A 23,693-nucleotide genomic window follows, 5' to 3' on the forward strand; every position below is an offset into this window, starting at 1 on the left:
TGCTTGAGTAGCATCTTAGAGAAGACTCCCTTGACTGCTCTATCTGAAGTAGCACCCCTGTCCCTCTCTTTGCTTACCCTGCTTTTCCTTCAGAGCAATTATCTATTGGTTATTGTCTACTTCCCTTGTAAGAATACAACTCTAGATACAGTATCCCAAGGACGATGTTCAGTAAATGTTTGTCTAATGAATCTGTTGAGTGAATGGGCCTCAGTTTCCTCATGTGTAAAATGAATGAGAGGGCCATCTGGCCGGAGCATCTGTTACTGAATTGGCTGCCAGGATTGTTTCCACTGATCTGACTGGCTAAGTGGGTGTTCCTTTCCTCCTTATATCAATCCCTCCCTAAGCCTACGGGTGCAATGGAGTCTTCCTTTTCTTTGGGCAAGGTTATCTGAGTCCTGATGCTTGCTTGCTGGAGCCTCAAAACAAGTTCTTTTCTCACAAGGGACCACCACAATAATGCCTTTTCTGCCTCTTTTGTAAATATTGTGAAAATCACATGGAATAATAGATTTGGAACTCTAATCCTCTAGGTAAGTGAAAAGAAAGAAAATGTAAAGTAGATGAGGACTGATTCTAGCATCACCCATAATCCCTTCTTCTCCCTAGGGCCTGTGCACTCCCCTGACCTAGGGACCAATTTAACAGTGTATATGAGACATAGAAAAGAAGCTGACAACAAAATAGAGCAGCCTTGGAAACTTGAAGTCAATAAGATACTTATTAAATTAGGAAATAAAAAATTAAAGAAGGAAGCCTAAATGTTTCTAGCTTCAGGTTGTGACTAATCTCTCTACCTTACTTAGCTCTAGAACTGAGACAAAAACAACCTCCCTCCCAGAACAACGACAACAAAAAGAAAAAAAAAAAACTACTTTCGTCATTTTAGGATTCTTACAAAAGAAGTTTACTGGTAATTTACTCACTTAAATAATAGTAATTCAAAAGCCCAGAATTCTCATACGATGTTAATGGAACACCACGTTCACATCTACTTTCACTTGAAGGTAACTTTGACTTGTTCCTTAGCTGTCTCTCTTCCCAGATGTACCTCATGTTAATGATGAAGGCTTGTCTCTGGGTTTTGCAGGACAGCCAAAAAGGCAATTGAGTAAAAATATTGGTGCATTTTCAACTGAGCTTTCTGTTTTTCAGCTGGTGCAGGCAGCTAATAATCATTTAACTGAGGCATTTTTCACCTAGGCAACAGTAATGTATGTTTTGGATCGTATTTTTTGGCTTTATTTCTGTACTAATAAGAATAAAAGACTGAGTGTTTTCAGTATCTAATGGAATGAAGCTGACTGAAAGCTATTTTGGGTTCACTTCTGACGTGAGCTGTATTCAGAAACAATGAAGACACACTAATAAGTGGGAATGAAATGCCACTTGTTTGATAGATAGGGTAACTGTGAAAAGATCAAGAGTTGTGAACTTCCACAAGTTTCTGAGTCCCAAGTTTTTCAAGGTCTTGGCTTTTGCTGCCTTCTTTCTTGATACAAATCCATATGAGGAATGATCATGGGAAACACATCATTGAAAAATTCTGGTCAAAATATGATTCTATCTTCATCTTGAACTTTACAGCATGGTGATGAAGTACATGGGCTGTGGAATCAGAAAGATGCATGAAATTCACCTCTGCCACTTTATGAATTTATATAAGGTACCTAATTTCCCTAAGCTTCAGTTTTCTAATCTGTAGAATGGGGACATTTAGAATTATCTAACTTATAGGATAAATTGCAGATTAATTAGATCATTGCATGTAAAACACTTAGTCCAATGCCTTGTACATAGTAAGTACCTGATAAATGTGAATGAATACCTATCATAATATTATTCTTTTAAAATTTAGAATAGGAGGTTTGTTCAGTATGTTAGTTTCCTAATGCTGCTGTAACAAAGTACCACAAACCTGGTGGCTTAAAGCAACAGAAATGTATTCCCACAGTCCTGGAGTCCAGAAGTCCCAAATCAAGGTGTTAGCAGAGCTCTGAAGGCTCTAGGGAAGGATCCTTTCTTGCCTCTTTCTAGTGTCTGGCAGTTGCTGGCAATTCTTAAGTGTTCCTTGGCTTGTAAAGGTATCATTTCAATCCCTGCCTCCATCCTTACATGGTGTTCTCTCTGTGTGTCTGTGTGTCTAAATTCTCCTCTTCTTCTAAGGACCCCAGTCATTGGATTAGGGCCCACCCTGCTCCACAACAACCTCACCTGAACTTGGTTACATCTGTAATGACCCTATTTCCAAATGAGGTCACATTCTGAGACTCTGGGTGAACATGAATTTTGGGACACTGTTTAAACCACTACACCCTCAACAGAAGGTATTAAGTGCTGGAAAAGATTAAGAGTGGACTTGCCGAACTCACTATGAGCTAAGCAGAACTGGCAGGAAGGGAAGGGATGCGACAGAAGTGAGTCAGAGAGGGCACTGTCTCCTCCACTCTCAGAAGAATTGTGCATATTTAGTGGGTGACTGCTTTACTTCACTGAGTGCAATACCACCTCTTTTGACCAGACTCCTCTGCTCAACTCTGGAATTGAAAATTGGGAGCAGCTAGAGGTTGAATCCTGTGGGCTCAGAGGCTGGGTCCCAGTCCATTTTGGGATGGAATAAAGTATATCACTACACTGAGAGATGGGGAACAGAAGCAATTGATATCCCTGTCACATTCTCCAGTGGTTTCCCATATAGCAAGAAACATGCTCAACAGCACTTCTCAAACCACAGTGTGCAGAACAGTCACCTGGGGATCTTGTTTAAATGCAGATTCTGATTCAGTGGATCTGGGGTGGGGGGCTGAGACTCTGCATATTTAGCAAGCCCCTGATGATGCTGATGTTGCTGGACCATGGACCACACTTAGTTCCAGGCTTGGCTTATGCTGCACGCCACTTTAAAGAAGCTGCTAAGTATGCAGGTTTGAAAAATATCTTGGGCAAAATAACATTACCACACTTAAAATTATACTCAGTATTATTTAATATCCAGTCAATAATCACATTTCCCCAATTGTTTCTAAAATGTTCTTTAATGAATCAAAATCCACTTAGGACCACCCAGTGTATGTCATTATTTCCCTTATATCTCTTTTATTCCAAAACGTCTCTTATTCATGACTCTGACTTACTGCTGCCCACAAAAGTATTTCACCTTCTGGATTTGCGTGGTTGCTTCCTTGTGGTGTCACTTTGCTGTATTTAGCTGTATTTCTTGTAAACTGGAAGTTGGCTCTAAAAGCTTAATGAGTACACGTTAAATATTTGTGGCCAGAATTCATCACAGAGGATGGGTACATTATAATGCATCACGTCAGGTGACACGTGTTATCTGCTTGTCTTACCATTAGTGATGCAAAGACTGAGCCCTGAATTAGGGTGATGACAGGTTGATCCTTCGGTCATACACAAGTTTTACTCTTTGAGACAAGAGAGTAACCTTCTTTGTTTTCCTTTGTCACCATATAAATGCCTTGTTCCTCATCAATTATTCCTCTAATAGTGATTTAAAAAAATAAAATAAAAACAAAACATTTTCACCAGCAATGTATAAACATTCCCTTTTCTTCAACCTTGCCAGTTGTTACTTTTGATTTTTTAGTAATAATCATTCAGACTGGTGTGAGACAGTATCTCATTGTGGTTTTGATTTGCATTTCTCTAATGATCAGTGATGATGAGCATTTTTTCATATGCCTGTTGGCTGCATGTGATATCTTCTTTTGAAAAGTGTCTGTTCATGTCCTTTGTTTTTTAGGGCATATTAATGCAGAGCCACAAAACATAGATACATATGTATATGTGTCTCTCTCCATATATATATTTACAAATGACTTCATGTTGATATATTCAATTTGCATTAACATTACAATTTTAACTTAATTTCTTTGATTTTATAATTCTCTTTTAGTCTGAAAATCTTGGTTCTTATAATTACTTGTTTTATTTATCTTATATTAAAAATAGTTTCTGAATAGGAATACCACCATTACATGCAATAGTAACATTCCTGAATGACTTAAACGTTACTGAATGAGTCTTATGACTCTCTGACCTGAGATGAAATTACCCTCTTACACCGATTTCCTTAAAGCTAAGAATTGAGTCTTGATTAGCTATTAGAAACTCTGTAAATGTTACTTGAATAAATAGTTTGAGTTCTGGTTCCTAAATATTTTATGCAACAGAACAAAAATATGTTGGGAACATAGGGTGAGCTATCAAGTGAATTCTTTAAAGTCAGGTTCATTCGGGAAGCAATCAGTAGCTATTTGAAATTTATAAGTCTGCTTTTCTAAAATTTTCATTTCTCATTTCAAATATATTGATGGAATTTAAGGAGATAGCTTATACAGAGTCCTGAGTTTGGACTGAATTCTCTTTAGTAGTACTGGATTGGAACTTTTTTCTTCCTCTTTTCTATTCTTATTAAAAGGCATGAATAAAAGAGTAAGTAATCATGGGAGGTTGTGAAAGACCTGGGCAGGATTCATCCCCTCAAAGTATGAGGCATGGTGAATAATGTGCAGATTGCATATTCTTTGGTTGTCCATTTCTAACTTCATGAATGAGTTAATTCTTAATTCTCTAAAATGAAGTGGATATAGTTAGGAGTTGTGTCCCCACCCAAACCTCATCTTGAATTTAATCCCAAAAGAAAGGTGATTGAATCATGGAGGTGGTTTCCCCCATGCTGCTCTTGTGCTAGTGAGTGAGTTCTCGTGAGATCTGATGGTTTCAGAAGGGGCTCTTCTCTCTTTACGTGGTACTTCTCCTTCCTGCTGCCTTGTGAAGATGGTGCCTTGCTTCCCCTTTGCCTTCTGCCATGATTTTAAGTTTCCTGAGGCTTCCCCAGCCATGCAGAACTATGAGTCAATTAAACCTCTTTCCTTTATAAATTACCCAGTTTCGGGTATGTCTTTATTAGTAGTGCAAGAACGGACTAATACAGAAGCTCGAGCATTTCAACATTGGTCTTATATAGAAATATTGGTTCTCACGTGATAGAGGAGAAGAAAGGAGACGGCTCTTTCTTCTGGCCCACAAGAATCTCCAGGAGTCCTAATATCATTGAGGTGTCAGAGATTTTTCTTCCTGTATGCAAGAGGTCAATACTCTAAAAATTGTTTTTTTATTTTACTCTGCTCTGACCCAGGAAGGACTTTCATAGTCATATCATTCATGCTTCATTTAACAATAAGGTTCAAGAAAGGAATGCCAGTTTAAACATGTAATTTACCTCTCTTTTCCTGACAATAACCAATGAGTGCAATTTATTCATCACACATCAATACTCCTAACTCATAACAACAGGAAGGTTACTGAAGACAGTCATTTGAGAATTAAAGGAGTCTATACATGCTGACAGAACAAGCGGCTTGAAGCATTTTCTGTCAATTTACCATTGACCCAATTGTTCTTTTGAAAATCCCCCACTCAGCAAGAGAAAATTGGAAGATGTGAAAAAAATTGTTTGTGGAGGCAATATAGAAGCCCTTTCACACTGAAAGGTTTTGAGTGGATTTGCAGGCTTGAGGCATCTATACCCCTTTCCAAATTTACATTTTCTTTTCTTCCTTTCATAAGTATAACCTGAAGTGGGTGGAGTCACGAGCTGTGCCGCTAACTAGAGTAAGAATTCATTTTATGTATCCCAGCATAAATGTTAGAGCCTGACCAGGATAAAAATACACTATACTTCAAAATTTGTCTTCTTTTTTAAAAATAAAAACAATGTTTTTATTGTGTCTTGGGTTGTTGCTGTTTGACTAAGTACATTGCCTGCAAAAGGCAGGAACTCTGCCTGTTTCTCATGCTTTCAGAGTCCTTAGCATGATGATAGGTCATGTAGTCAATATTCAGGCACTGAAAGGTTTAAAGATGAGAAGTATATTTCAAAATTTAAGGTCCGAAAGAGCAAGTGCTACCTTCTTTTCTTGAGAAAAACATCCACTCAAGGTGAGATTTCTTATTTCTGAAAGTCCTTCCCTAGGAAACTCTTTCTAAGTGAGATTTGGAGACAGCTTATTGCTGAGAATCCAGCACTTCATTATACGCATTGTGACTATATTTTCTGAGCTAAAAATCAGCCCTGGAATCTGGCAAGATGATAAAATATTTGAAATCAGGACCACTCTAGAAGTTATCCACATATGGCTGCCATACCTTGATGTCTAAGAGAAAACCCTCCCTTAATTTGTGTTTGATGGCATCTGGGTATCATATGATATCTTATTCTTTGAATCCCTCAAAAGGAAATTTGGCATTAAAAAAATGTGAGTGTTCACCACCAACATATAGAACTCACAATAAACAGAATATGTATATCTGTAGTGTCCTTACATCATTTAATTTTAGTTTTTTTAGGGTATATTTGTCTTACTTGTTCAATTATATCTTAAACTTCTTTTGAACCTGCTGTAGTAGAAAGGTAGACTTTATTGTTTGCTGACATATTACCTATACTTTTCAGTACCTACCCCATATCCTGAAATCCTCAGTGACTAGAATTTCTAGCCAGAACTGTGTTTTAGGGCATCATCCTCTTCTGATATAACTTCACTATGACTTAAATGCAAACAGCTTTAGAGCTTATTCTAGTAAGGTGGCTTTTAAGTGCAGGCTGAAACATTGCTCCTTTTAGTGGAAAGAGTCTCTGTAAATTAGGCCTTTGGGGCAGGTGGTCTTTGAATAAATGTCCTTGTCACTCTAGCGAATGTATTGTGCTTATAATAATGCATAGATGGAAGAAATGAGATAGAGCTGTTAGTCATCCATTTGGTGCTTCAGGCAGTTAGCAGTGGCAACTGTTAGTACAAGACTTTTCTATTAGGTGTTTTGAAATGTCAGACACAGATGGAAGGCAAGGTGTGGCACACCTGCCTCCATTTATGCTTGACAATATTCATTGCTTTCTTTCTTTACAAGGAACTGAACAAGAAGCGAAGACAGCAGCATAATGTGCCTTTGTGCTGATGTTTTGAGCCTGTATGGGACAGGAGATGAGAGGTGGAAGTCAAATGTTTGAAAAATCCAAGTGTCTGTGTTGCAAGAAAGAAGCTTCAGTATGTGCAGGAAGAATTCATTTGAGCCTGATGAATGGCAATTTAGTGTTTTTATTAAACCTTCACTGAAAGAGATGTGACTTGGGTTTATTTTACCTCCTATTCCTTGTGCCTTGGATTATGCAGAGAATTTCCTAGTCAATGGGATTTCATCATTGCCCAACTTAGGACCACTGCAGCTTTGGGAGAGGGACCTGATGAGGATAAGCGAGAGGGCACAGAAGATGCTTGGGATGTCATTAGATTTGTTTGGGCTCTGTTCTACAATGAAAAAACAAAGTGAAAACTAATAGATTTTTCTGGCAACTAGATTGAAAATTTAAGAATTCATGTTTTTGAACTTTCAGGAGGCATGAAAATACTCATAATCTCACTGTCCCTTCACAGAGATGGACTCCTCAACCTCAACAGACAGGCACATTTTCTTTGCTTTTCCCTGAGCTGGGTGACATTTCAATGGAGAACACTGATTGATCTTTGTGTGATCTTGAGAAAGCAACGTGGGTTTTATTTGCCCCATAAAAAGTACCAAATGTGGAAAATGTACTTAGCATATGAGATGAGTATGCAGTCTTGCAGCAACTTGGTTTTTGAGTCTGAGCAACTGTATTTAGCTAGCTGCTTCCTGTGGTTGATCAGTAGCTTCATCTGTGAAGTCAAGAAACCCAACTAGACCCCAACCACATCACACATGTGTTAGAAAAACCTCTAATGATTAAAAGTTATTTTGGGGAAAGGTGGTATGTAAATGAGGTAATGGAAAAATTTCAAGCATTATTAGAACATGTAGAGCAGCGTTTCTCCACCTCAGTGCTATTGACATTTGGGGCTGGATCATTCTTTTTCACAGCGGCTGTCCACCGCCTTGGGGGATGTTTAGCAGCACTGGGGACCTAACTGCTCCTGGTCAACAACCACTGATTTGGAATTCGATATGGAACAAATGGATGGTTCCAAGGGCAAGTGCCTCACCTGAGAGACTTAAAGTTCAGACGGCTTGTTTAATTGATGATTGTCATTTGTCTTTGCCAAAACCAGCCTCTTGCCAAGCATAAGTATATAGATGGATAATTCTCTTTTAAAGGCTGAGAATTGACAAGAGGCTGTAGGATTCATTCATAAGGGGCAAAACATCATTTGGTAAGGCAGATGACCTTGACACTACCTTTGAGGGACAGCAGACTCACCTCTGCTTTGTGCTCAAGGTGAGAGGCAGTACTCACCATGCAAGTGCTTATGGAAACACATTCTCTTTTAGTTTGCTTATCCCTCTCACCTTTTAAGTCAGCTCTCTCTTCTAGGCTTCTATTTCTTTTCTTTTTAGTAGAATTGAGGTCTTGCTATGTTGCTGAGAATGTTCTTGAACTCCTGGCCTCAAGTGATCCTTCTGCCTTGGCCTCTCAAAGTGCTGGGATAACAGGCATGAGCCACCATGCCTGGCCTCTAGCCTCTATTTCTTGAACAAAAGTTGGTGCTACGTAATTTGCCTTAAAAGTGTCATTTCACCTGCTCAACTTTTGGAATTGGTGCTATTAATGGTTCTGGGTCAGAGTTGTTCCTTGGGCAAAATTTGACGTCAGAAAACTCCATGTTTTCCCAGACTTCATTTTCTTTGCACTTTACCCTCCCCTCACCCATGCCTTTCTTTCACCACGTTACCTCCTCTGCAAATCCACCTCCAGGTGCCCAAAATGCCTTCTTAATTTTTCTTCCTTCTTGCTTTATGTAAATCACATTTTTTCTGGGATATCGGTGGGGGGGATCTGATTGCCCTTCTACATTGCAGCAAAATACACATCTCTTTTCTTTTTGAAACTGGCATGCATTGTCTTTTTTAAAAATTTCAATCGACATATCATAAAATTGTTTCTCTTGGCACCCAGTTCTATGAGTTTTAACACAGGTATATGTTTGTGTAATCACCACCACAATTAGGATACAGACAGTTTCATCACTAAAAAACAAAACTAAAAAACAAAAACAAACCTTTGGGCTGTCCCTTTGCAAAACTCTCCTCTCCACTTCCAAATCCTGTCAACTGCCCGCCTGTTCTCCATCTCTACAGTTTTGCCTTTTTCAGGTTACATTCCAAACAGAGTGTAACCTTTGAGAATGTCTTCTTTCACTCAGCACCATGCCTTTGAGATTCATCCATGTTGTTGTTTGTATTGATATTTCATTCCTTTTCTTGCTGGGTAGTGTTCCATGGTATTGACAGCCAGGGTGTGTTTACTTATTCACCCATTAGAGGACATTTGGGTAGTTTTCAGTTTTTGGAAATTATAATTAGAGCTGCTATTAAGCATTCCTGTATCAGTTTCTGTGGGAATGTAAATTTTCATTCCCCTAGGGGTGGAATCGCTGGATCATATGGTAAATACGTCTTTTTGTTTTCCAGAGGAATTTTTACTTTAATTGGGCCCAGAAATGAATTCAACACTTAAACTGTGATGATTCTGTAAGTGTGGAATTTCAGGCTGGGTTTTTGAGATTTGGAGTAAGGATGTGTGTATGTGAGTGTTGTGTGTGTGTGTGTGTGTGTGTGTGTGTGTGTGTGTGTGTGTGTGTTTGTGCTGGGAGTGTTAAGAGTTGGGAGCCCTGAAATCACTTTAGCTCAAATGGGTGGCCTAGTTTTGCCTACCTTATGCTTGTGGGCCAATATGCCAAGTTTTCTCCCAATTCTTTAATCCTGACCTATGGTATCATTACAGGAAGAGCCATTTAAATTGGGTGAATGTTTGACAAACAACCGTCTGTTCCTGATGAGTGAATTTCCTTCCATCTCTAAATCTCATGACTATGACTGTGACTCTTATGCTTGAATCATTCTCTAGCTACATCAATTTCATGGTTGTCAGCAATGCCTAATCCATCTTCCATAGTCTGGAACCACTCAGGCAGCAGACTCCCTTGAGGTGGGAGTGCTCCTTGTACTCACTTGTGTTGCTGCCATCCTCAGCGTGCCTACAGTTAATATGTGTCCAGAATTATTTCATTTTAATTTTGGCTGCAAGAAAAGGCTTTAGTGAAAGAAATATGAGCAATGCATTAAACAATTCTATTGATATCATTTCCCTTTCTTTTAAAAAATGGCTATTTTCATTGTCTGAGGTTTCATTCTAAAGGTCCAAAATTCAGATTTTGCATGTACAACTATACCTTCTCATATCAAATAGTCATTGTCATGCATGGCTTACATACATTTCAGTAAATGTTTGTTGAGCTGAATGAGTAAAAAAAATAATTTGGTGAGAAAAAATAAGGTGTATATAATTTTATTTTTTTATCACTATTTATACCATATCAAGCACTCTTTTTCTGAGCAAGACTTGGCTTTAGATGCCAAAAACATTTATTACCTTTGATTTTGATTAGGTATTTTATATTGGAAGCTTCAGAACTCACTTGTCTGGGAAAATAGTGATCCCTCTGAGTATGGAAAAATAGATCCATTGATTATTTTATAAATTGGGATATTAATTTAATACGTTAAATATAAATACCCCAGAGTTACCAGGCAATGCACACGCCTTTGTCTTTAAACTCGATAAAATGTCATCTTCTCAACAAAATTTTCCCCAACCATCCCATGCAAAATTGTTCTGTTTTCCATATCCATAGCTCTATTATAATTTATTTGAATTCAGATCTTTCTCTTCCAGTGGTCTGTGAGCGACTTGAGCGTGGGAAACAAGTCTCATTCTCCTTCTTGATCTTAATGTTTAGAACAGTTTCTGGCACATTTGTGCTAAAAATTATTTGTTTTACCGAATACAATTCCTGAGGTACAATGATAACCTTTTGCATTTATTTACATATGTTATATACACACATATATTTTTAGGAACTGATAGTGGAATTGAATGAAAACAGAGCCCTTTCCTGGAATTGTATAGACCGGATGGGTGAATTTTTTAAAAAACGGAGCTGATAAATAATCAGCAATAAGAACTGTGAGTTTTAGAGGAGTTTGTTATTATACATGGTAAGTAGATCTTGGATCACTTTGAAAAGACAAGGGCCCCAATTTATCCTGCCAAATCAATTTCAAGAACACTCTGAGCATGTCTTGAGTCAAAATTTCTTCATGAAATGGCTTTTTAAATTGCAAAAATAATTCTGTGGCCCTAACTCAAAACCACTCTGAAAAATGATTGAAAAGGTAGCTACCTGGAAATCTTTGCACAAAATCTGTGGACCTCAAATTAGTAGTGCAAATTGTCTTTCCCTCAGCTTTATTTTAGAGCCTGAGTTCACAGAATTCTTTATGAGATAATAGATCTAAGAGCTACATCAAATTATTTAAGCTGAAATGAAGTGGGAGTGGTAACAATTTAGTCCAACACCTGCATGTTAGTGCTTTTTATTCAAAATAGAGATTTAGCTTTTGGCACTAGCCTTTCCCAGGTGGCTTGCTCTGATGCAGATGTCTGTCTGATATGACCTTGGACTGGCATTGTGGCTGACTGGGTAGTTATGCCAGGCAGCTGGCCAAATCATTTTGGAAAGAAGTAGTCTGGTCAGATTCCTTCTGAAGGAGAGGACTACACACAAAAAAGCAGATTTATTTTTTCTAACTGGGGGACAACTTTTGGTAGCATACTGTAGCAGGTTGTTGGTGCCCTTATTGGGCTGGGCAGTATACTGTGAAAGTTGGCTGCTTATTAGCCCATAGCTGTACTCTTCTCTGGAGAATTATACTCAGCCAGTTGGAGCTCCTTGTGGGATCAAGCTAGGCTACACTTCAGCTACACTACATCTTTACTGCTTTTGTCCTGTCCTGCTCCCTCTCTTCCTTACTCCAGCGTGCTCCTAAGAGCACTTCTTCAATAAATTGCCTGTAGAAGAATCTTCATTTCAGTTTTTATTTCTAGAGAAACTGACCTAAGTAAGACACATGCCTCTGCCTAAATGACCTGGCACAACAAGGTACTAGAAGGATCATCTTCACAGATACTGAAATTTCCAAGAATTATGACAGGAGCATGTTGGAGAGAAAAATAGTGATATTGGTGTTCAAAATTATTGAGGATGAGGCAGAGACCCGGAGGTCACAAAAGGACACTGCCTACTCCACATTTGCACTAAGAAGCTTAATGTGGTTGTAGAAAAATCCATAACTATGCCAATGAGTTGTGCTTTGAGTTAGTGATTACAAAAGTCTTATGAGTTCTAGAGGCAGCCTAGTCATGACGCTATATTTCCCAGTCAAATTGCTGTCCAGATTGTCTGTATTCATTAACATTATTCTAGTTACTGAAAAGATCAAGTTCAATATCAGTGACTTAGTACAGTAAAAGTTTTTTTCTTCTCATGCAAATTCTCAAATAATGTTTCCAATTGTCAGGTTGTTCTACTCCATTTGATTCAGAGATTTGAGGTTCTTACCCTTTTGTGGTCTTGCTATCTTTAGCTCATAGTTTCCAAGGTTCCATCTTGGAGAAGGAGCATGGAGAATCACATGTAGAAAGATTTTATGGGTACACATCATTCCCACATTTTGTTGGCTAGGTGATGACTATATACCAGATCTTCCACTGACTACATGATGGTATATAAGTCTCCCATATATTTGATGCAACTCTGGAGGAGGGATGGTGCAGAAGTGATTGGAATTAATTTTCCACCACTAAATAAGTAGAGATGGGAAAAGGAAATTAAGTTTAGCCATGGAAAATAAGTTAAACGGCTTGGCAACCAGGGTTTGTGGCCTGAGATTCATACATGCTGCGTGTGTTTGAAATGATATCTGGAAGGGTGAATTTGTAGTCAAGGGGGATAAATGAAGTAGAGAGCATGGAATTGAAGAACATGATAAAGTTTAAAATTCTATCTACTGGATAGATCATGACACAGTAGTAGCTTTTAAACCTTTTCCTGGTGAATCTTGAACTAACCCATGCAATGCTTTTGTTAGGAAAAGGGCACAGCTCCATGCCATGGTGCATGGCTTTGGGGAATGGAGTGTAGCTGTAGCTGTATTCTAGCTTCCACCCTCCCTTTTGCCAGATGTTGTTGTGTAAGATATAACTGCACATCAATAAGCGGTAGTGCTGATCACAAAGCAACTGCTTCTGCTCCTCTCTTGTTGTGGATTGACTTATTGACCCAAACTTTTAAAAATTCTGTTCTATATCCACACCATATGAGTTTGTAGCTCCTCCCACTAAAGAGATGAACCGTGTTTCTCTGATGCTTGACTTTGGCCATGAAATGAGCTTTGGCCAACGGAATGTTAACAAGTGTGACATGAACAAAAGTAGAAACATGTGCGTGATGGGGCTTGCCCCCTTATACCGCTGCCAATGCCTTGAGATGCACATGCCCAGGCTAGCCTATTGATTCCAGAAAGAGGATGAGAGAGATGTAGAGCAGAGTCAAGTCACTTAAGCCAAGCCCAGACCCAATCCATTGATCTCCAGTCAACCCCACATCTCCATAAATAAGCCTAGCAGAGATCAGCAGTCACTCAGCCAAAGCCCAGTCTAGATCCCCTCAACCTCTGTCAACTTGTATGCTCATGTGACAAATAAATGCTTATTGTTGTTTGCCACTGAGATTTCATGGTTGCTTGTTACACAGCATTTTTGTGGCCACAGTTAATAGGTATACCTCTTTCTCCTCAAAGCCCTAGGAGTATGGAACATACAGATTGTTGCTTCTACCATGACTGCTTTATCCGATTACTAATTTGTATTCCTTTTCAGAATCAATCTCTGTTCACCTTTCCATCAGCATTGTTTAAGAGCACACATTAGAAAAGATTTAGGGATGCTCCATTTAAATGGTTCTGATGAGAAATCATCAAAGCTAGCACTAGGTCCTAGAGCTGGAGGGAGATTATGGTCAGACAATTTGGATAAAATAAATGTGGGTGGTAGAAAGGAGGTGGAGGGGAAATAGGTTAACCTCTTTCTTCTTGGTAATGAGGATTTCTCGGTGCAGTAGCATGTCAATTCATAACTTTCCTTCTCTTTATAATTCCATTCATATAGGATTTAGATACATAGTATAGTTTTTGCAGCCATAATTTAAAAAATATTGATAGGAAAGATGTCATTTTTTACCTTGGTGGCATATCGGAAATGAATATATCTAAAATCCCTATACATAATGAAGAAAAGTAAAGGGACCCAATAACTCTTAATGTGTGCTGCATTAAGACGTTTTTATTTTCTATTTTCTCTGCTTGCCTACACTTGCACATGAAAGAGTTGATAACATTTTTTGTCACTGTTCATGTTAAAATATATCTCTATCTAGTGACATTGAGTGATTTTATTAGCTAAATAAACATTTTAGTCATCAGTGAAGCTCTTCCAGCAGCAGATCAGCTAGATTAAATTGTTAGACCAAAGGAGTGCACACTGTAATAGCTGTCATCACTATAGAAAATTTCAAATAATGACTATTTTTTCTTTTTTTAATCTTGACTGCTTTGGGGACCAAGCAGCAAGTCCACCCACAGCAATTGTCAAGCATATTTCTTTCTTCACCAGTAATAAGAAGCGATCCTTCCTATGCCTAAATTTAGTCATCTTAGAAAAAGATCTAGAGATTTGTGTTGCAATGTTGAATTCCTGGTGTTTTATTTTCTTCTTCTCTTCGAAGTCTCATGATTTCTAATCTGGTCAGAACCTTTAATTCTAACATTAAATATGTTTACTACATTGAATTTCCTTTTCTATAAGATTTGACTGTAAGATACCTGTCCTAAAAAATTCTAAACCTAAATATGTTTACAGCATTGAATTTCCTTTCCTATAAGATTTGACTCTTAAGATATGTCTTAAAAAATTCCCATTTTTCCCAGCTTTCCTGCTTATCAGCCAGCGTAACTTGTGAAAAATGATGGTTATGTCCATGAAGAACCATGTGCTCTTCTTGGATAGCAGGTACCTTGGATTAGATTTCCCTGAGTCTAAAGTCTGACCACACTCAGATGGAATCATATTTAAGCTGAATGAGCAGGAATATTTTTATTTCCTTACACTAAGTGATATAATGCATAGCAATGCTGTTGCAGGTTGAGTTTCCTGGGAAGCATACAATGAAATGGAGTTTAGTGGGCAAGATATTTATTAAGTAGTGCCCTTGGGATCATCACATTGCTACTCCATTTGCCTCTCTGTCTGATGCTGCTTCCTTCCCCTCTTTAGCATTCATATTTCATTAGTTTATATAATATTTAAAATTAAATAACATATGTAAAATTATAAATGGAATATACAGAGTTGAAAACAAAAACCCAATGGTTGAATTTTTTAAAAGCATACACCTTAAAAGACGGGATTTGAGCTGTGTGAGTGGTGTAGCAGGGACCCTGTCAGCTGTGGGAATTCTGAATGTCATGAACAGGGGTCACTTTGCTTTACAGAGGGGATAAGAGGGTGGGTTAGTCAAATGGAAGACTTGTGAGGAGACATTTACCTTAATGTCACTTCAGAGGCGTGTTGTGTCATGGTGTTCAGCTATTCTTATGCTTGGGTACAACATAAGGCACTCGTAACACAATCTTACCAGTTTCCAAAATTAATTTTTGTTACTGTTGAATTGAAATTCTTGAGTCAGGAGGATTATAGCATCTGATGGGATCATGGACTGGAAATAAAAGGGAAGGAGTAAGACCTTTCATGGAGAAAAGCAGAATGGGGTAGGTTGATGAATTGGGTATGCCCAAAGTTTCAGATGGAGTTGAGTAGCAAGGTGGAAACGTGTAGGATCTTAGGGCTGGAAGAACCCTGATGGGGATGGAGGTGGGTGTTGTGTTTATAGGTGTGTGAGTGGAGAGGTGGGTTGTAGGGGAAAGACTTTAATTTTTTAATTTCATTCATGTCTAAATTGTTTGAGACTTGTAGGAATAATCTGCATTGATTTTCTAGTTAAAGCTAATTAAACAGTACCCTTTAATTAAACTGACTAAAAAATATGCATTGACTTGTGAGCTCACAAACTGAAAGTGTGGGATAAAATTATTGCACTGGGTTTTGTATGACAGTATCAGCTTAGGCAATTGACCAGAAAGCACAAATAGTGGCCATAACGGCATCTGAATACATGTGATTTAATTTGTTAAGTGCATTCTCTCAAACACGCATTTAAGTTAAATGATTATGAATATAATCATTTTAGTACTGAACTATCTTCAAGATCGGTTTTCACAAGAAACAAAAAGCCTGAGAAAACATAAAATTCCATTAAAGGAATTTCCTGAAGTCAAGGAAATCTTCATATTTCATAGACAAGCAAATACTTCTACAATTAAGAATTAGAAGTAACACAGAGGTCAAATGCTGTCCTGAAACTGCGGCAATGATGCTTGTCAGCCAGTCGGGGAGGGAAGAGCTGTATTTTATTTGTATTCTGAGAGAACTGCTTTCAACAGCTCTTTCCCTTAGAGCTTTCCTTCTTACTTAGTGCTCTTTGAGTCATCTTTTATTCCAGGTGGCAAAGCTGCGAGTATTAGCATAGCCTTTCCTCTTTACTTAGTAAAGGTATATTTTTGATGAGTTTATTTAGCAGAGTTTGTTCAGCAGAGAGAAGCAGTAAACTCACCAGAGGCAAAATGTAAAGGGTGCAGAGAGCAGCAGAGGACCTTGGATAGGCGAAATCGGTTGTGGGGTAGGTAGACACGGAGGGGAAATAATACTCTGTGCTTAACTACTCACCCCAGGGCCAGACATTGCATTTACTTTGCCTCATTTAATCTGCCCAAGAATCTTGTGATCTAAGTATTATTGCCATTTAACAAATGTGGAAAATGAGCCTCAGAGTGTTTAAGCAACTTGTCTAGGTGCACAGGAAGCATCATCATAATCTGCTGCAGATCAAAAATTCTAAGCCAGGTGGATCTGGTCTTCAGCACATCCTCTTACTACAGTGAGACTCTCTGGGGGAGAAAAGAAGAGGGGCAGCCAGATAACACGTGTATATGTGGGGCTGGGCATTTGACTAGGTTGTACCTAAAGGCATTTAAAGTCTAATGTTTTAAAAACACCATGAAGATTAAACTGAACACATCTGCAGAGCTGAATTCCCGCCAAGAATTAGTATGCAACTTCTGTAAATGAAGTTTGAAAGAAAAATTACACAGTAAATGCTAAGTTCACTACTTCTCAAGCTATTTAAGGAACAGGATGGAAAAAGGGTAAATAAATACTGGAAAAATGAGAGAAGGCAGCTTTCACATTATAGAAATTATTTAGCGCACAATAATTTGTCATATTTTGAACACACATTCAGTGACATTATACAGGCTAATGAAAAAGGGGTGACAATTTCCAAGTACTGTCAATGGCTCTCTCATTTCAGGAACCATTTGATATGACAAAGTTTAAATAAAAAATGGTTTTGACCTATGGAACTTGTCGCAGTGAATGTGACTTATACCAACAACAGTTACTCAAAGTGTGGTCCCTGGACCAGCCCAAGTCCACAAACCGTAATTGGTCTGTGATAAGTACAGGGATCGAGAATAAGCACATGGAAACTTCTATAGCAATTTGACATTACTGCATTTTGTAATCGGGCTTGCATTTTGTAAGCTTTTTTGATGTTTTTCTTATAATTTATTTTCACTGTATTTTATAAAATTATTGATCTGTGAAGACAATAGTTTGAGAAGCACTGGTATATGTGACATTTGAATGAAGAGGATATTAATTAATTTTTAACCCAGTGCATATGAAGCTGCGTGAAAATGCATGGCTTCTATCTCTGATTTTTAAATTCCTTATTCTTTTATTTTTGTTCTTTAAAGAAAAAATAAGTACTGTTAGAAACATCAACTCTTGGCCAGGTGCTGTGGCTCATTCCTGTAATCCCAGCACTTTGGGAGGCCAAGGCAGGCATATCGCCCGATTCGATGCCAGCCTGGCCAACATAGCAAAACCTCATCTCTACCAACAATACAAAAATTAGCCAGGTATGGTGGTAAGCAACTGTCATCCCAGCTACTTGGGAGACTGAGGTACGAGAATCGCTTGAACCCAGGAGGCAGAGGCTGTAGTGAGCTGAGATCAGGCCACTGTACTCCAGCCTGGGTGACAGAGGGAGACTGTCTCAAAAAAGAAAAAAAAATCAAGTCTTTTTTCTATTGACTGGTTCAGTCTCCAATGTGATAATACAAAGTACAGCCATGATAGCACACCACCAGAAAATATGTTGGGCCAATTGGTTCAGTGTATTTCAGAATACAGAAATGACAGCTGTATGCATACCCTAACAAACATAATCATGATAGCCTGAATTTAAAAAAATATTGTAACAATGAAATATTCTAACTCTTAAACCGTTCTTTGTTAAATGCCTTGAATGGTTCTTGTTTTTCCCTTATTTTTTAAAAGGAATTTTATTTTTATTTTGAGTCTGCCCAGAATAAATACTTTATATTTACTTCTCCAATTTCATATATTCCAATAAATGATTTCAATATACATAAATAAAGCCCTTTGCTGTTCAGTTGTAACACAGAATTAGGTGATTTTAAATGGTTATTTGAATCCATAGCTGTGGTCCTCAATTATGTTAAAAAGTATATATCTTAAATATACACAATAAAATTTATTTTAAAGAAATCTCAGAAGTTGTTCTAAATTATGGCTATATCATTGAAGGGCCTAGCACCAACCATTTCTCATTTCATAAAATTCTAGAGCTATTGGCTAATGTGTTGTTCTGGCAGGGAGAGGGGTGATTCAGGGCTGGGACAGAGGAAGATGGCTCACGCAGAAGCCACTGGGTCACAGCAACGTCTTTGGTGGCTCATCTCCAGTTAGAAAGATGCCCAGCAAGGTAATGGATCAACCACTAGTCCTACCTCTGGGCCACTTCTAAGGGACACCATGTATTACTTCTTTTACTTTTTTTTTTTCCTAAAGCCTTCCTTTCATTTATAAAGCTAGCACATTCTTGAGAGGTCTCTCCCAAACTGGTTGAGGGCTTAGTTGGGGTCTCCTCAGCTTCCCACATTCTTGTTGTCCCTGAAATTAAGTGGTCTGGTTCTTTACACTTTAAGGGTCTTACTTGTCCCAGAATTCATTGCAAAGCATTACCCAGAAGCTGCAATGTCACCCTGATAATACCCTAATCACCCCTTCTGGTCTTCTGGTCTGGGGGGACCTCTTCCTCTTTAAACCTTCTATTAGTGCCTTTGATTTGTATATTTTCTAACTAAGAATAATTTTGATGCTTGATCAATACTGAATCTGTCTTGATCAATGATAATAGCATTTTATATGTATATGTATATATACATATAAATAAATATATATGTATGTATGCATATGGAAAGCAGTCTAGTGTTTATTTTTTGTTTCTTATAAACAATAACAGTATATTTTAATTTTATTTTGCATGGTATCTGTTTTCATAGTAATTATGTCTAACCAGCTTTCTAGTCTCTATTAATCTTTTAATACAATCATGATAAATTTATAATATAGGAACAAATGAACAAATACTGTGGGACTTGCAGTATTTTTAAAACAGTTATAGCTGCTAAGAATCAATGGGTATATTTAAAAAATTTCTCTGGAAGGGAATTATATGATATCTGATTATACATTGAACTCTGTTGACCCATCAGAGTAAAGGACACAATTGTGCCAAAGATGTGTGTTAATAATGGGTTCTACTTTTAGAAGTCAGGGCACCCTGGTAAAACACTTTCTGACCTTCAGATTGTCATGTTTTATTTACAAGATCAGAGTGTGGCATACTTAGCTGATATTGCTTCGGGGACTTTGGGGCCTGAACACATGAAGACATAACACAAAGAACCTTTTCTTTTAACCAATGATCTTTGTATTCTTAGTAAGTATGCCCAGTGCTCAAAGCCATTGCAATTTCTCTGGAATCTGTAAAACAAATCAATTCCATAATTTAATTCCGTGAAGAGGAAAAATGCATGTTTAACATGTAGTGATTCAAGTCAGATTAGAACGCTAATCTTTGGAGAAGAGCTCAGAGTTATATTTTTTCCCCCACATTGAAAGGCCTAGCATTTTAATATCTAAATTCCTGAGTTTCCTTGAACAATCATTATATATAGTATAAATAATGGATTTCAAGGATTTACACAGCTAGTTAGACTGCATATTCTATGAGGTAAACCAATGTGCATTATTCAGGTATTTCAGGGGTCTTAAAAGAAATCCAACAGATGATATAAAAATATAGCTTTTTTTTCAGAACAGAAAATATCAAAGTTGTTACCCAAGTGTCTGTCAGCAGAAGTAATTGATCACAGGATTATTTTTTACCTTGGCCTTTTCAAGGAGCTGCATTTTGTGATCATTCTTAAAAGCTTCTACTGTGAGTATTGTTACTTTAAATGGTCTGGTTGCTATGTTTAGCTACAAGATGCTTGACAAAGAACAGTGCACATGCTTGATAAACTCTTCATAAATTTATTATAAGGCAACATCTATTTGTCCGCTCTTGAGTCATTACTTTCGATATCAAGCAAAGATACCAATGGAAGGCAAACATAAAGCCCTTCAATTATTTTCAATGTCTAATATATATCATAAGGAGGGATTGTTAATGAGGGTAAATGAAATAATGTTTGCTGGCAATGTGATGATTGCTTTTATAAAACCAAGAAGGGGTGGTTAAAATGTAAAGTTGATTAGAGTCTGCTAATCTACAGGTGATGAAATTATGTCAAGATAAATCTAGATTAAAAAGCATTTTCACTGTGATTTTTTTCTAAATATTATCTATCTTTCACATAAAATTTAATCAAATTTCTCATTTGCAGCTACTTCTAAAATTACACTCAAATAATATCCACTGACTATACTTGTGCCAGGCATCACTAAGGATATGATCTAATGCTCAGCAAACAGAATTTGGAATATATGTTTGTGATCATATGTTTAGTGATCTAGGGAAGGGTCTGAATTCCTATTAAAATTCAACCCCCATTAAGATCAGATTTGGTGGTTTCAATAAATCACTTTACAGATTATTGAACTAATGTGGCCACATCATATATCATCCACCTCCGCTAGTCTCTGCCCTCCAGGATCTTAAATGTAATTGGGAAGACAAGATACACAGACATGAAAACTTAAATAATCGTCCTAGACAGTGATATAAGAGCTATCACAAGGTAATACATGATTGAGTACTAAATGATGTCTTCTGTCTCTGAACCAGTGACATTTATTGCTGTACACAGAAGAAAATGAGCCAAGAAGTGCTGCAGGAGTTCAGAGGCAAGAGAGGAATGTGGCCTGACATGCACAGATTTCAAGAAGGAGGTAAGGCTGAAGATGGCCCTTTAGGGTGGGTGAACTTTACAAAAAGGAGAGAAAGGCTAAGTGTGTTCAGTAGCTCTATGGTTTGACCCCAGGATTTCATTTATAGTTCTGCTTGCTTTTGTTCTTATCTCGTTACTATTCTTTCTCTTCCTGTAGAAGAGTCTGCTGACTGCTTAGCAAAATCCACATTCTCCTCTTCTTTCTGGGCTAAAACGAAATAAGCGGAAATCTGTTAATTATCTATTGCTGCATAACAGGTTACCTTGAAACGTGGTGGTTTAAAGCAACAAACTATTATCTCATAGTTTCTGAGGGTCAGGCATTTAGGAGCATATTAATTAGGTCAGTTTGGTTCAGAGTCTCTTATGAAGCTGCAGTTGAGGCGTGGGCTGGAACCACAGTCATTTGCAGGTTTGCCAAGGCCGGAAGGCTCCACTCCTAAGATGGCCCACTCACATGGCTGTTGGTGGGAAGGAGGCCGTATGGGTCTCTCCATGGGGTTGCTTGAATGTCCTCATGATATGGCAGCTGGCTTCCCTTAAAGCAAGTGATTCAAGAGACTAAGACTCAGCCTGGGAAGTCACACACTGTCATTTCTACAATATCTTATCTGTTACACAGGTCAGCCTCATTTGCTGTGGGAGGGGGACTATATGTGATCACGAATACCAGGAGGCAGGATTCACTGGGGCCATCTTGAAGGCTGGCTACCGTAGGATGTGCCATCTGCTACTTTCATGCTTGGTTCGTAAAAATCTCTCATGTGCTCCTTCAATCTCCTTTCCTGTTCCAGCTGGCTGAAATGAAATGACTCCCAGGGAAACTTGGAACCATGTGTTGAAGGTGGTAGCACTTCCATCAGCCTGGGTCCTGAATGCTTGCAGGAGGATATGCTGTGGATCCATGTACCTGCCGAGGACTAGTAAGTGAGCAAGAAGTAAACTTCTCCTGTACTTTAGTCATTGTACAGTTTCAGGTCTATTTGGTTCAGTAGTTAGTCCACCCTGACCAGTATAACTTTGATCCAGGGAATTTTTACAGTGTCCTCCACTGAAGCAAAGTCAAGTGCTCTAGAATGTTGAGGTAATGAGCAACTATCTGTATTGCCTCCATTTGTCCTTTTTCTTATGCTTTCCTTTTTCATTTTTCAACAAGTATCTATTGAGTGCTGATATAGCTTGGATAACTGTCCACACCCAAATCTAAATTCAACATGATTTGAGATTAAAAGTAATGGCAAAACCAGCGATTACTTTTGCACCAACCTAATAATCCCAAGTGTGGGAGGTGGGGCATGGTGGGAGGTATTTGGGTCATGGAGCTGGGTCCCTCATCAACGGTTTGTGCTATCCCCTTGGTGATGAGTGAGCTCTCACTCTGAGTTCACATAAGAACCTGGTCTTTTAAAGTTTGTGGCACCCCCTTCCCACTCTCTCTCTCTCTTGCTCCTGCTTTTGCCTTGTGATGCGCCTGTTCCTGCTTCATCTTCTGCCATGAGTAAGCTCTCTGAGCCTCCCCAGAAGCTAAGCAGATGCTGGTGTCATGGTGCTTGTACGGGCTGCAGAACCGCAAGCCAGTTAAACCTCTTTTCTTCATAAACTACCCAGTCTCAGGTATTTCTTGATAGCAGTGGCCTAACACACATGCCTACCAAACGTCAGGCCTTGTTCTAGCTGCTAGGAGCACAGGTGTAACCAGACAAAGACCCGGCTTCATGGAACTCACATGTGTGTAGATACCTCTTGATGAATGTATCTAAAATTTTAAGTACCAAGTTACCCCTGAATATGAACATCAGCAAAATGGTTATTCAGTAACAAATGTGTTACTTACTTACTTGTTACTGAATAACCAGTTTGCTGATGTTCTTATTCAGGGGTTCAAAAACCAAGAAGGCATCAGCTGAATCTTCCGATTCCATGGGAGCCTAATAGATCAGTGTTTCCCTACTTGTGCTCTAAGCCAGCACCCACACTTCTAAAACTCTAATGTGCACACAAATCAGCTGGAGATCTTGTCAAAATGGAACATCTGATTGGCAGGCCTGGGGTGTTGCTTGAGACTCTGCATTTCTTTCTTTCTTTTTTTAAATTTATTTTATTGCATTTTAGGTTTGGGGGTACATGTGAAGAACATGCAAGATTGTTGGATAGGTACACACATGGCAGTGTGATGTGCTGCCTTCCTCCCCATCACCTACATCTGGCATCTCTCCCCTTGCTATCTCTCCCCAACTCCCCACCCCCAACCGTCCCTCCCCTATTTCCCCCCAACAGATCCCAGTGTGTAGTGCTCCCCTCCCTGTGTCCATGTGTTCTCATTGTTCAACACCTGCCTATGAGTGAGAACATGCGGT

The 23,693-nt window shown here is 38.4% G+C and overlaps 1 long non-coding RNA gene across 1 annotated transcript in view; it reads left to right on the forward strand.

Annotated features, from left to right (window-relative positions):
• The window catches only part of LOC119473009, a 30,571-nt gene extending 8,318 nt beyond the window's left edge, over nucleotides 1-22,253 (forward strand). The window contains exons 2-3 of the long non-coding RNA XR_005202177.1: nucleotides 21,234-21,362; nucleotides 22,131-22,253. This is a non-coding gene — a long non-coding RNA (uncharacterized LOC119473009). The remainder of the gene's footprint in view (nucleotides 1-21,233; nucleotides 21,363-22,130) is intronic.
• Nucleotides 22,254-23,693: the final 1,440 nt, after the last annotated feature.

The sequence above is a fragment of the Cebus imitator genome, unplaced genomic scaffold (assembly GCF_001604975.1).
Source record: "Cebus imitator isolate Cc_AM_T3 unplaced genomic scaffold, Cebus_imitator-1.0 Scaffold128, whole genome shotgun sequence".
Lineage (NCBI taxonomy): Eukaryota > Metazoa > Chordata > Mammalia > Primates > Cebidae > Cebus > Cebus imitator.